Source organism: Meriones unguiculatus, chromosome 3 (genome assembly GCF_030254825.1).
Source record: "Meriones unguiculatus strain TT.TT164.6M chromosome 3, Bangor_MerUng_6.1, whole genome shotgun sequence".
In the NCBI taxonomy this organism is placed as follows: Eukaryota; Metazoa; Chordata; class Mammalia; order Rodentia; family Muridae; genus Meriones; species Meriones unguiculatus.
Window position 1 is genome coordinate 137,046,818 of NC_083351.1, and position 10,187 is coordinate 137,057,004.

The 10,187-nt window shown below is 44.9% G+C and overlaps 1 pseudogene; it reads left to right on the forward strand.

The window, feature by feature from the left end:
• The first annotated feature begins 8,052 nt into the window (after positions 1 to 8,052).
• Positions 8,053 to 8,342, forward strand: LOC110563895 (high mobility group protein HMG-I/HMG-Y-like; annotated as a pseudogene).
• The last annotated feature ends 1,845 nt before the right edge of the window (positions 8,343 to 10,187 follow it).

The window sequence follows — 10,187 nt, forward strand, 5'->3', positions numbered from 1 at the left end:
GGTGGCACAGGCCTTTAATCCCAGCACTTGGGAGGGGGAGGCAGAGGCAGGTGAATCTCTGTGCGTTCAAGGTCTGCCTGGACTACAAACTGAGTTCTCAGGCAGCCAAGACTTACTACACAAAGAAACTCTGTCTTGAAAAATGAACGACAGAAAGAATCCATTTTCCAGATTCTAGAAGTAAAGGCTCTCAAGACCTTAAAAGGAGCATTTATTAGCATTTAGAAGCATTCATTGTACATAGCACTAGGTTTCATGAGTACATTTTCATAGAAACATATAATATACTTTGTCCATGTTTCCTCTATGCTCGTCCTTCCCTTTTTCTGCATTCCTCCTGTCCATTCAAGACCTCTCTTACAAGACCGTTACTCAGCAGAATCATGAGGGCTCCATCCTCAGGGCCAAGTCATCTCTCAAAGCCCCACCTTAGGAGTTTGGATTCCAACATATGTGTGAGGACAAAAGTACTCAGACACAGCCCTCACACTGACTCAGGCTATTTAATTTGCTTCTGCAAATAATTAGTACATTTTTGTGTGTTTGCTGTGAGACAGAGTCTTAATATGTAATCTAGACATCCTGGAACCTACTTTACAACCCTGGCTGAATTCACAATACTCTCTCTTCAGGTTCCTGAGTGCTGGAGTTAAAATCATATTCTGGGCTGCTAAGATGGCTCATCAGATAAAGATGTTCGCAGCCAAGCCTGATAACATAAGTTTGATCCTAAAAGCCCACATGGGCACTACAGTATGTGAGCCTCCCCTACCCCATGAAAATCATGTTTTAAAGATACTGATTACCATGCCTGTTTATCTAGCCCTTTTAACTCCCATCTTACCCCCAATAACTTTTTCCTTATTTCCTAGAGAAAACTGAAGCAAGTAAGAGACTTGCTGTTCATAGACAGCCTTATCAGCATCTGAGACTGGTAACACCGGCCATGAATGCTCTCTGTGTCCTCATCTACAATCCATGGCTTTGCTGGTGTCCTGGTTAGAAACCCGAAAACTGTAGCCTGTGACTTATAATCCTGTTCACCGTTTTTCATGGCTAAGAATGAATTTCATAATTTTAGATAGTTGGTTGGAAAAATTCGCCACAGAGATGGGATATAGCTGACAAATTTTAAAATACTGTTTGACCCTTTACAGAACAAACAACAAGCAAATCCCTGCTGATGCCCAGCCCAGATCTTGTCCCCTTTGAGGGCTCAGGACTCAGGTGCAATTTTCCCTCCAACAAGGTTTGCCTCGGCTGGAGACCACTTCCACCACCAGCATTGATACTTTTCTATCTTTAAAACAAAACAAGGGCCAGCCCCATCTCAGCAGGCAAAGGCACTTGCTGCCAAGCTTGACTGCTTGAGTTCACTTCTTAGGACAAAGGGACTGGAAGGAGAGGACTGAGTACCAAAAGTTATCCTCTGTCCTACACACACATTGTAGCATGCACACACACAACCCACATAAATGAAGAAATGTAGTTGTGCTAAAGGTCTCAGTGCCTCTTCACTTCTCTCGACTCTTTTACTGTTATCTATCTATCTATCTATCTATCTATTTATTTATCTTGAAACAGGGTGTCTCTGTGTAACATCCCTGGCTGTCCTGGAACTCGCTTTGTAGACCAGGCTAGCCTCGAACTCACCGAGATCCACCTGCCTCTGCCTCCTGAGTGTTAGGTTAAAGGTGTGAGCCACCATGCCCAGCTATTTCTCTATTTCTTTGCAGCCCACACTTTGAAATAACTTGTCCACGCTGTTCTAAAAGCCTTTCCTAAGTTTTGTATCTGAACCCAGTCCAATCAGGTCTTCTTCCGTCATTGATGCATATGCCCTCATGATAGCCACAAACTGTCCCCACATGCTCATCCTAACAGATGCTCTGTAGGTCTGTTATTATTTGACCCTTGGCACGATTTAACAAAATGAGCCGCTTCCTTCCTCTGGATATATGCTTTTCATTTTGTGTTCACTCATCCTTCTTTTTGGAACAAACTGACACCTTCTTTTGCACCATATACCTAATCTAACAGGGCATTCTGCTACTTGTTTTCACTGCTAAGAATTGGACATAGGTTTTATACTATGACCACTGTGCCTCTCTCTCTCTTCTCTCTCTTCCTCCCTTCCTGTGTGTGTGTGGGGGGGGATATGGGGAGCGCAGAGGACAACTTTGTGGACTTGATTCTCTCTTTCTGCTTTTACTTGGGCTCCAGGTACTAAACCCAGGCCTTCAGGCTGTCAAATGGCAGCCGGCTTTGCCTGGAGAGCCACCTCTGCAGCCGGCAGGGGTGCTTTGCTGTTTCTTTTTCTTTCCGTTTTTTAGGACAGGGTTTCTCTGTGTAGCCCTGGCTGTCCTGGACTCACTTTGTAGACCAGGCTGGCCTTGAACTCACAGAGGTCCGCCTGCCTAAGATTAAAGGCGTGCACCACCACCACCCAGCTAGCAGTGGTGCTTTGAAAGTAAAATATAAAGCACACTGTGTCACTCAGTAGTCAACGGCTCCTTACTCTTCACTCAGCAAAAGCTAAAAGTCCTGCATGAACTGCTTTCCTCTACCTTTTTTTTTTTTTTTTCATCTCCAGTTATCCCTCCTGGCAACCCTTAGAATACAATTTAGGGATTTAAAATTTTTGCAGACCCCCAAATTGCTTATTTTTCTGCTCTATGCCCACTTGACCAACTCCCTCAGCCCTGTAAGTCCTTGCTTAAATTCCACCTGGTCAGACCTGGGTCGCCATTTAAGCCCTGAAGTCCCAAATCTACCTGGGTGAGTCTGCATTGTCTGCTGCCTGTGTGTTTTACCTGTAACATTTGTTGCTTTCTAGCATATTATAAAATTTGCTTTGTAACTGTCTACTTTCCACTTCTACTGTAAACTCCAGAGGTCAGGAGTTTTCTCTTTTGCTCTCTAATATATACCAAGCATGTTGCTCTCACTTGATTAATCAGCAACTAAGCAAATGAATGATGAACCAAAACTCTTAGCTGGGCATCATGGTGTCTGTAAGTCTAGAACTTGGGAAGCTGAATCGGGAAGCCTGCTGATTTGAAGGCCATCTAGGGTTTCAGAGCGAGACCGCCATCTCAAGAAAAAGAAAAGAAAGATGGAACAAAACATGACTCATTTTATAACCACTATGAAACAAGTGTGAATGTGGTTGGGTTGAATCCAGGTCCTTTCACACGCTAACCACACGCTGTGCCACTGAGCCACCTCCCCTGAGCTGTGCTGCTCAGGAATGATTGGCTCACTGAAGAAAAACCAGTTGAGGTTATAAATAGCAAACACTAGAACACTTTGCATAAAAATGTATGGGAAAGCCAGATGTAGCACTTTCTGCCTATAATCCCAGCGCTAGAAGGGTTGAGGCAGAAGAATTGTCAAATGGAATGGAAAGCAAGATATTTTCTCAATGCTAGTTGGTCCTTTTTCTTTCCATGGGGGGTGGGAGGGTGGGGGTGGGGGTGGGGCTGGATCTCAGTTGGGGTCCTGGAGCTCAACTTCCAGACAGAGAATGGGGTGGGGGGAGGGGGGTTCCATTTCTCTTGGGGGCAGCTAGAGAGCCTTAGGGTGAGGTCTGAGTACCCTAAGTCAGGATATAGAAAAGTTTGTTGTTGTTGTTCTTTAACAGAGTGTTACAGTTTATCTCTTTTAGCATGAGAACACAGGTGGTGGTGGAGGCTTGGGCATTCCAAAGCCTGTGGCAGATACCAAAGTGTCAAGATGCTGCGCTGAGCTAGTAGAAGTACAGACCAAGGTCCATGCCTGATTGGCTTGTAGCTAAGACACAGGCCTGGTGAGGTCCAGGCCCGGAGAGGCCCATCGGGCCAGAGGGCAGGCCAGGAGAGACGTGACTCTGAGGAGGATAAATGAGGAAGCTCAGATGGTCTTGACGTGAGAAGGTGGGAACTTTTATTCATGTGAAATCAAGGTCAATATAAATCCTGGGCAGAGGGAGAGATTTCAAGGGTGATGTTTGATTTGTGGGCATACCAATCCTGTTGCTGGAAACTTTGACTGGTTAGAGAAGACAGTATTTCCCATTACTAGGAGCGTTCTCCTAGAATTACTAGGGTAACTCTCATAGATTCCAGTGAGTTTTGGCTGCACGAGGTTTCCACATCACCCCAAGTGCCCCCAATTCCAGTTGTCTCTCCCAGCACTCTCTCCCTCCATCTCATCCCCATTCCCCACCTTATCCCTCCTGTTTCCATCCCCACCAGCCACCAGAACTTCCCCCCTTTTAAAGGAGATCCCTTCTTGATCCCTCATTGGTTTTTGGGTTTTTTGTTTGTTTGTTTGTTTGGGTTTGGCTTGGTTTGTTTTTTTCAGACAGGGTTTCTCTGTGACTGGCGTGGCTGTCCTGGAACTCTCTTTGTAGATCAGGCTCTGGGGCTGTGGATTGTAGCATGATTATCCTATATTATTTGGCTAATATCTACTTATGAGTAAGTATATGCCATGTTTATCTTTCTAGGTCTAGGTTACCTCACTCAGGATGATTTTTTCCTAGTTCCATCCACTTGCCTAGGAATTTCATGATTTCCTTGTTTTTAATAGCTGAGTAGTATTCCATTGGGCAAATGTACCACAATTTCTGGATTCATTCCTCAGTTGAGGGACATCTGGGTTGTTTCCAGATTCTGGCTATTATGAATAAAGCTGCTATGAACATAGCTGAGCAAACGTCCTTGTTGTATGGTTGAGCATATTTCAGATATATACCCAGGAGTGGTATAGCTGGATCTTGAGGTAGTGCTAGTCCAGATTTTCTGAGAAAGCTCCAGATTGATTTCGGTTGTACAAGTTGACATTCCAACCAACAATGGAGGAGAGTTCCCCTTTCTCCACATCCTCTCCAGCATGTGTTGTCACTTGAGTTTTTGATCGTAGTCATTCTCTCTGCCTCTCTCTGAGGTGCCCTGCTTCTCTCTCTCCTCCTCCCCCTTTCCACAATAAATATTTTTTTACACCAGATCTGTATCCCCAGTATAGGCAAAGCCCCAAGAGATTTTGCCTCAGGGATGCTTCTTGTTGCTATACTGCCGTCCTGTGCTTGTCTCGTGCGCCTAGCATAATGCAGTTGAGTAGGAATAGACCCTCACTGCCTAGAGCTTAATATTATTCCCCCATAGGTGCTACTCTCTCTGTTGGGCAGATTCCCTATAGATGATTTTATAATTCCTGATGATGACTCCTAAGTTAATTTAAGTAATTTAAAAACCCTCCTGCAGTACAGCAAAAACTGCCAGGAGCCGTGAACCTCCATATGTCAAGCATTTGGTTTACACCAAGAAGGAAAACAACATTGAAACAAATTAATAATCAAGGAGATACATTCATTTTAGGTTTAGTTCAAGGATAAGGCCCAGGTGTACACCACGATAAGAAAGTCTGTGAACACAGAAACAGAGAATAAATGGTGATCTATACACGGCAACACAAGACAGACACCTGTTTCTTAGAAAGATCCTGACACCGTAGCATACCTAACAACAGGCAGGATAGGCTTGATGCCAGGCAGGGACCAGACCTGCCTTTTCAGTCTTCATCCCCAAGCTTGTCCAAACAAAGAGGAAGCCACTCCCAGCAGAACAAGTTAAACAAACCACGATCACTCATCCTGAAGGTTTGGTCTGCTGGGAAGCTTGCCAGAGTTCATCTGTTTAGAAGACCTGTGTGACCATCACACACACACACACACACACACACACACACACACGCACTCAACCATGTATACATGCACATGCCCTCACATGCATTCACACACACACAGAAACACACATGCAGACATATATACACACATACACATATGCACACATGCCCACACATGCACTCACATGCATCCACACAAGCACACAACACTTGAGGGCATATATACACACATGCACAGGTGCACACATGCACACAAATGCATGAGCACACTCACATACTTGCGCGCGCGCACACACACACACACACACACACACGTATGTACGTACCCAGGAAAAGGTACGTAACCCTGTGTGTTCTTCTAAAGTAGGTTCTTGGTTGAGCTGCTTTGTTTTCACATATGAATGAGCTTCAATGAGCTCAAGCAAAGGCAACCTCCAGCCCCGCGATCACTGGTCAGGAGCCCTGAGTCTGTGGTGCCTCTTAGTGATTGTTTGCTTCAAAAGTAACAACAAAGCCTATTTTGGTAAAGTTAGAAAGTAGGAGAAAGTGGATAGAAAGGATAAGATTATGACAAAATGTTCCTATTCCATATTCTCTCAAAACCTTTTTTTTTCTCCTTTTAGGAATGTCTCAGCTGTGGTCAGATTTTGCTTTCATGTTATCACTAAATTTCATCAAAAAAAGCAATAACAGAAACTTAAAAAAAATGCCCATGCCATGAATGTTTTCATAACTTTATGGACTAAGGAAAGAAAGAAATAATCTATTTAGGCTTTACCTTAGAACATGGGGGAGGGGTCTGGGGGAGGGGCCTGGAACTAAGATCAAGTCTCTTCCAGTGCTAGGATTCAAGCCCAGGGTCTCGTGGGTGGTATGCTTTACTATGGAGCCAAAGCCTTTTGCCTTTTGAAATGGGCTCACTCTGTAGCCCAGGCTGGACTCAGACTCAGAATCTTGCCTGTCCCTCCCAGGGTATCACAGGTGGGCCATACCCATGCCCAACCATTTGGATACATATTTGAGGACAATATTTCTGCTTTTAGAAATAATAAAAACCTCATTTTGTTATTTTTAATAAGCAGTCTTTCTTTATTGCTATTCTTGTATCTGCATGTGTGTGTGTGTGTGTGATGTACATGTGTGTGCCACAGCGGGGCTGTGGAGGCCCAACTCCGTTCTCTCCTTCTGTTAAGGGATCCAGGGACCAAACTCAGGCTGTCAGGCTTGAATGAAACCAGTTTGACCAGCAGAACCAAAATTTTAAGAGGGCCTCTGTAAACTTTACAAATTCTATTTGAAAACTAGGAATAGGCGTGGCGATGTACACTGGCGAACGGGTTGAGTGGGCATAGACTAATGATTGACAGGGAGGGCAGAGGAATCTAGGAAAATACACTGTGAGCTTCCAAGTTATGTGAGGAAATGATGAAAACCAAGAAGACACACCAAAATCTTTTTGATTTTCAGATAAATCATGCTTTGTACCTGGGTGTCAGGGCTCTGACGCAGGAACAGCTTGAGGAGAAAAGCCAGCTGTTGACTTTCTACAAGGGAGAACTGTGATTAAGAAAATTTTGAAGAAAAAAAAAAACCTCATTCTTTAACTGGATGGAGGTTTACTTGGCAATCAGTGATGCTTTTTTTTTTTTTTTTCATGGTATTGAGAGGTGAGAGTTAGGGCCTACATGAAAAAGTACTCAAGGGTTCAAAACAAGGAACCGTAGCAGCTGTTTTCCTTATTGGTAGCAGGTGGAGAGTATGGTTAAGCTAACCAATTAAATAAGCCACTGTAGAACTAACCTGGAAGCTGGAAAGCATTTAAAACACAGTCCTGGCTGGCGATGTGACTCCAACAGCTCTGAGCTGTGAATTCAGTGGTGTTCATGGGCTTCCCTTCTGCTCAGCGACTGGCCTGAACTAAACTAGTAGATTCACCCTAAGTAGTGACACTGAAAAAGATCTACAACAGGAGAGCACAAACAACATGATTCCAGCCATCCCGGGGACAGACTGAATTCCGCAGGTAATTAGCTGAGTACTCACTAAAACTTTGGTAGTAAGTGCCTTAATGCCGGAAGATCCAGAACCTTTTCTCTGAGTCACCCCTGTTCACTGTCCCCTGTCCTTCATCCAGTTTGTAGGCACTCTGCTACCTCATTGGCCGTGAAAAACATATAAATTATACGTTCTACTTAGCTGCGGAGAGAGAAAGCATGGCTTATGTACAGGTTTGGCAAGCGTTTGTGAACAAGGACTCACCTTCCTCCTGCCGGGGTCCAAAGAGAATAAAAGAGCCATTGCAGAACTGGGCTGTTTCTGGTGTCGGCCCAGCTCCAAGAAGGCCATCACAGCCAGTCACTCTGACTGCTTTCATAAAGAAGGAAAATGAGCTAGTCCAGCTCAACGGCCGAGCAGCCCCCAGCCTCCAAGCAGGAAAAGGATGGGACTGAGAAGCAACACCCAGGAAGGCAGGGAAAGCAACCTCCCAAGAAGCCCCGTGAAGTGCCAGAACTGAAGGGACCACGGAGCCAACCAAAGGGAAACGACAAAAAGGGCTCCATCAAGACACGGGAAGCTACCACAGCTCCAGGGAGGAAACCGAAGAGCAGACCCAAGAAACTGTAGAAGGAAGAAGAGGAGGGCATCTCCAGGAGTCCTTGGAGGAGGAGCAGTGACCACGTACAGTGCCGCCTGCCCCGTGGCTATCAAGGACCATCTCGTTCTGACCTGGCAGCAGCAGGTGTGATCACTACAGGGGATACTGAGATCCCAGCATGCGCCCCCCACCAAACTGTCACAAGTTAATTTTCCAGCCGCGTCTCCCTCACCTTACCTAGATCCTGCGCTAGGTTGGGTAAGCTCCTTGAACTATCGGAAACAGGACAGATGTTGGCATCCTCCACCTAGGACCTAACTGACAAATGGGTGTTACCGCTGAGGTCCTGGCTTCCACCTGAGGCGCTCACTTGCCTCTCCTGCTTCCACAGGCTTCAGGCTGGATCCCTTCCTCCAGTGAGCCACCAATAAGGGTCTAGCCTTGCCCCCCTCCTCTTGCTTCCCCAAGCCCCCCAAGGTTCTGGTTCTATCTTTTCCTCTGCTCACAAACCACCTCTGGACGGTTGTGTTGGTTTTGCATTCAGCTTTCATTCTTAGAAAACCACCATTGCAGCTGCTGCCAGTGCCAAACATCTGTCCTCCCCAAGACACTCTAGAGTAAAGACAGGCGGGGGCACCGCAGGCCGGTTACTGACTACCCCACCCCAGGGAAGGTGGGGTGCTGCAGCAGAGAGAGGAGGGGGGCCCCACTTTAATGAGAAAGAGGTATAGGGACCACCCTCCTTTTTCTGTGATGGGGGTGGCCATTATTTGTCCCAGCCTGGGACTCTACTTTTGTTTTCCTATTTGCAGTTACTTGAATTAAAAAAAAAAAAAAAATTAGCCTTTTCTGGAAAAAAAAATTTTTTTAAAGGAACCATTACAGCCACTTCAGCTTCCCTAGGTGAGGCCAGTACTCACTCAGCTGACCCTGTAGAGTGAGGGTGCCCAATCTGCTAAGCTACACAATTATGAGAAAATAATTAGCCATGGCTCTAAGCCCTACATATTGCAGGTGATTTTCTACCCAGTAAATTGACGCCATTGCTCAAGAATAGTCAAACTTCATTGTTCAAACAGAAATTTTTATTATGGGTTCTAGCACACACACATGTGGGGGTTGCTATGGTTTGAATGTGTCTCCTAAGAGACGTGAGTTGGAAACTTAATCACCAGTGGGATAGCATTGGGAAATAGAGTCTAATGGGAAGAGTTTTCTGATGGACTAGTTCCTGCTACAGAAAGACAGCAAGCTCCCTCTCCTCCTGTTGTCTTTGCCTTTCTAGCAAGGGCTGACAGAACAAGAAAACCCTCATAAGATGCTGGTCACAGCCTGTAGAATTGTGAGCCTTTTTTTTTTTTTAATTGCCCAGTCTGTCATATTGCTACAGTGTTACAAAATGGCCTAAGACCAGAGGGATTTTTTTGAAGACTAAAATCAGTATAACTTCCGCTTTATATTAATTCATTACATGTTTTTAAAGCAAGAGTTAAAATATGACACATAAACACAGTTAAGCAATCTGTGAGAACCTGAGTATTTTCAACAACTTAACCAGTAACATTAAGCAGTACAACAACTTAAGCAGTAAACATTATGTCTGGTCCTGATCCTAGTGAGCTGCATCTGTGAGTAAAATCTTGTTGAAGTATACTCTGTTTCTCACTTTACCTGTGGTCCCTCTGTACTACTTTGCCCTGCAAAAACAGCCTGAGCAGTTGAGACACAGCGTAGAGGTAGCTTCCACTCACATTGTGTTAATGTATGTCTCTGTATATTCCATTGTTAATGGCTGATCTGCAGGGAGCTAAATGTGAACAGATTCTGGTACTGTCATTACTACTGAAGAATCTCCTGTCTCAATGTTGTGTAACATTTGTTCTCGGTGATCTCTGATTGGTCAGTAGAGAGCTGAACAGGTCAG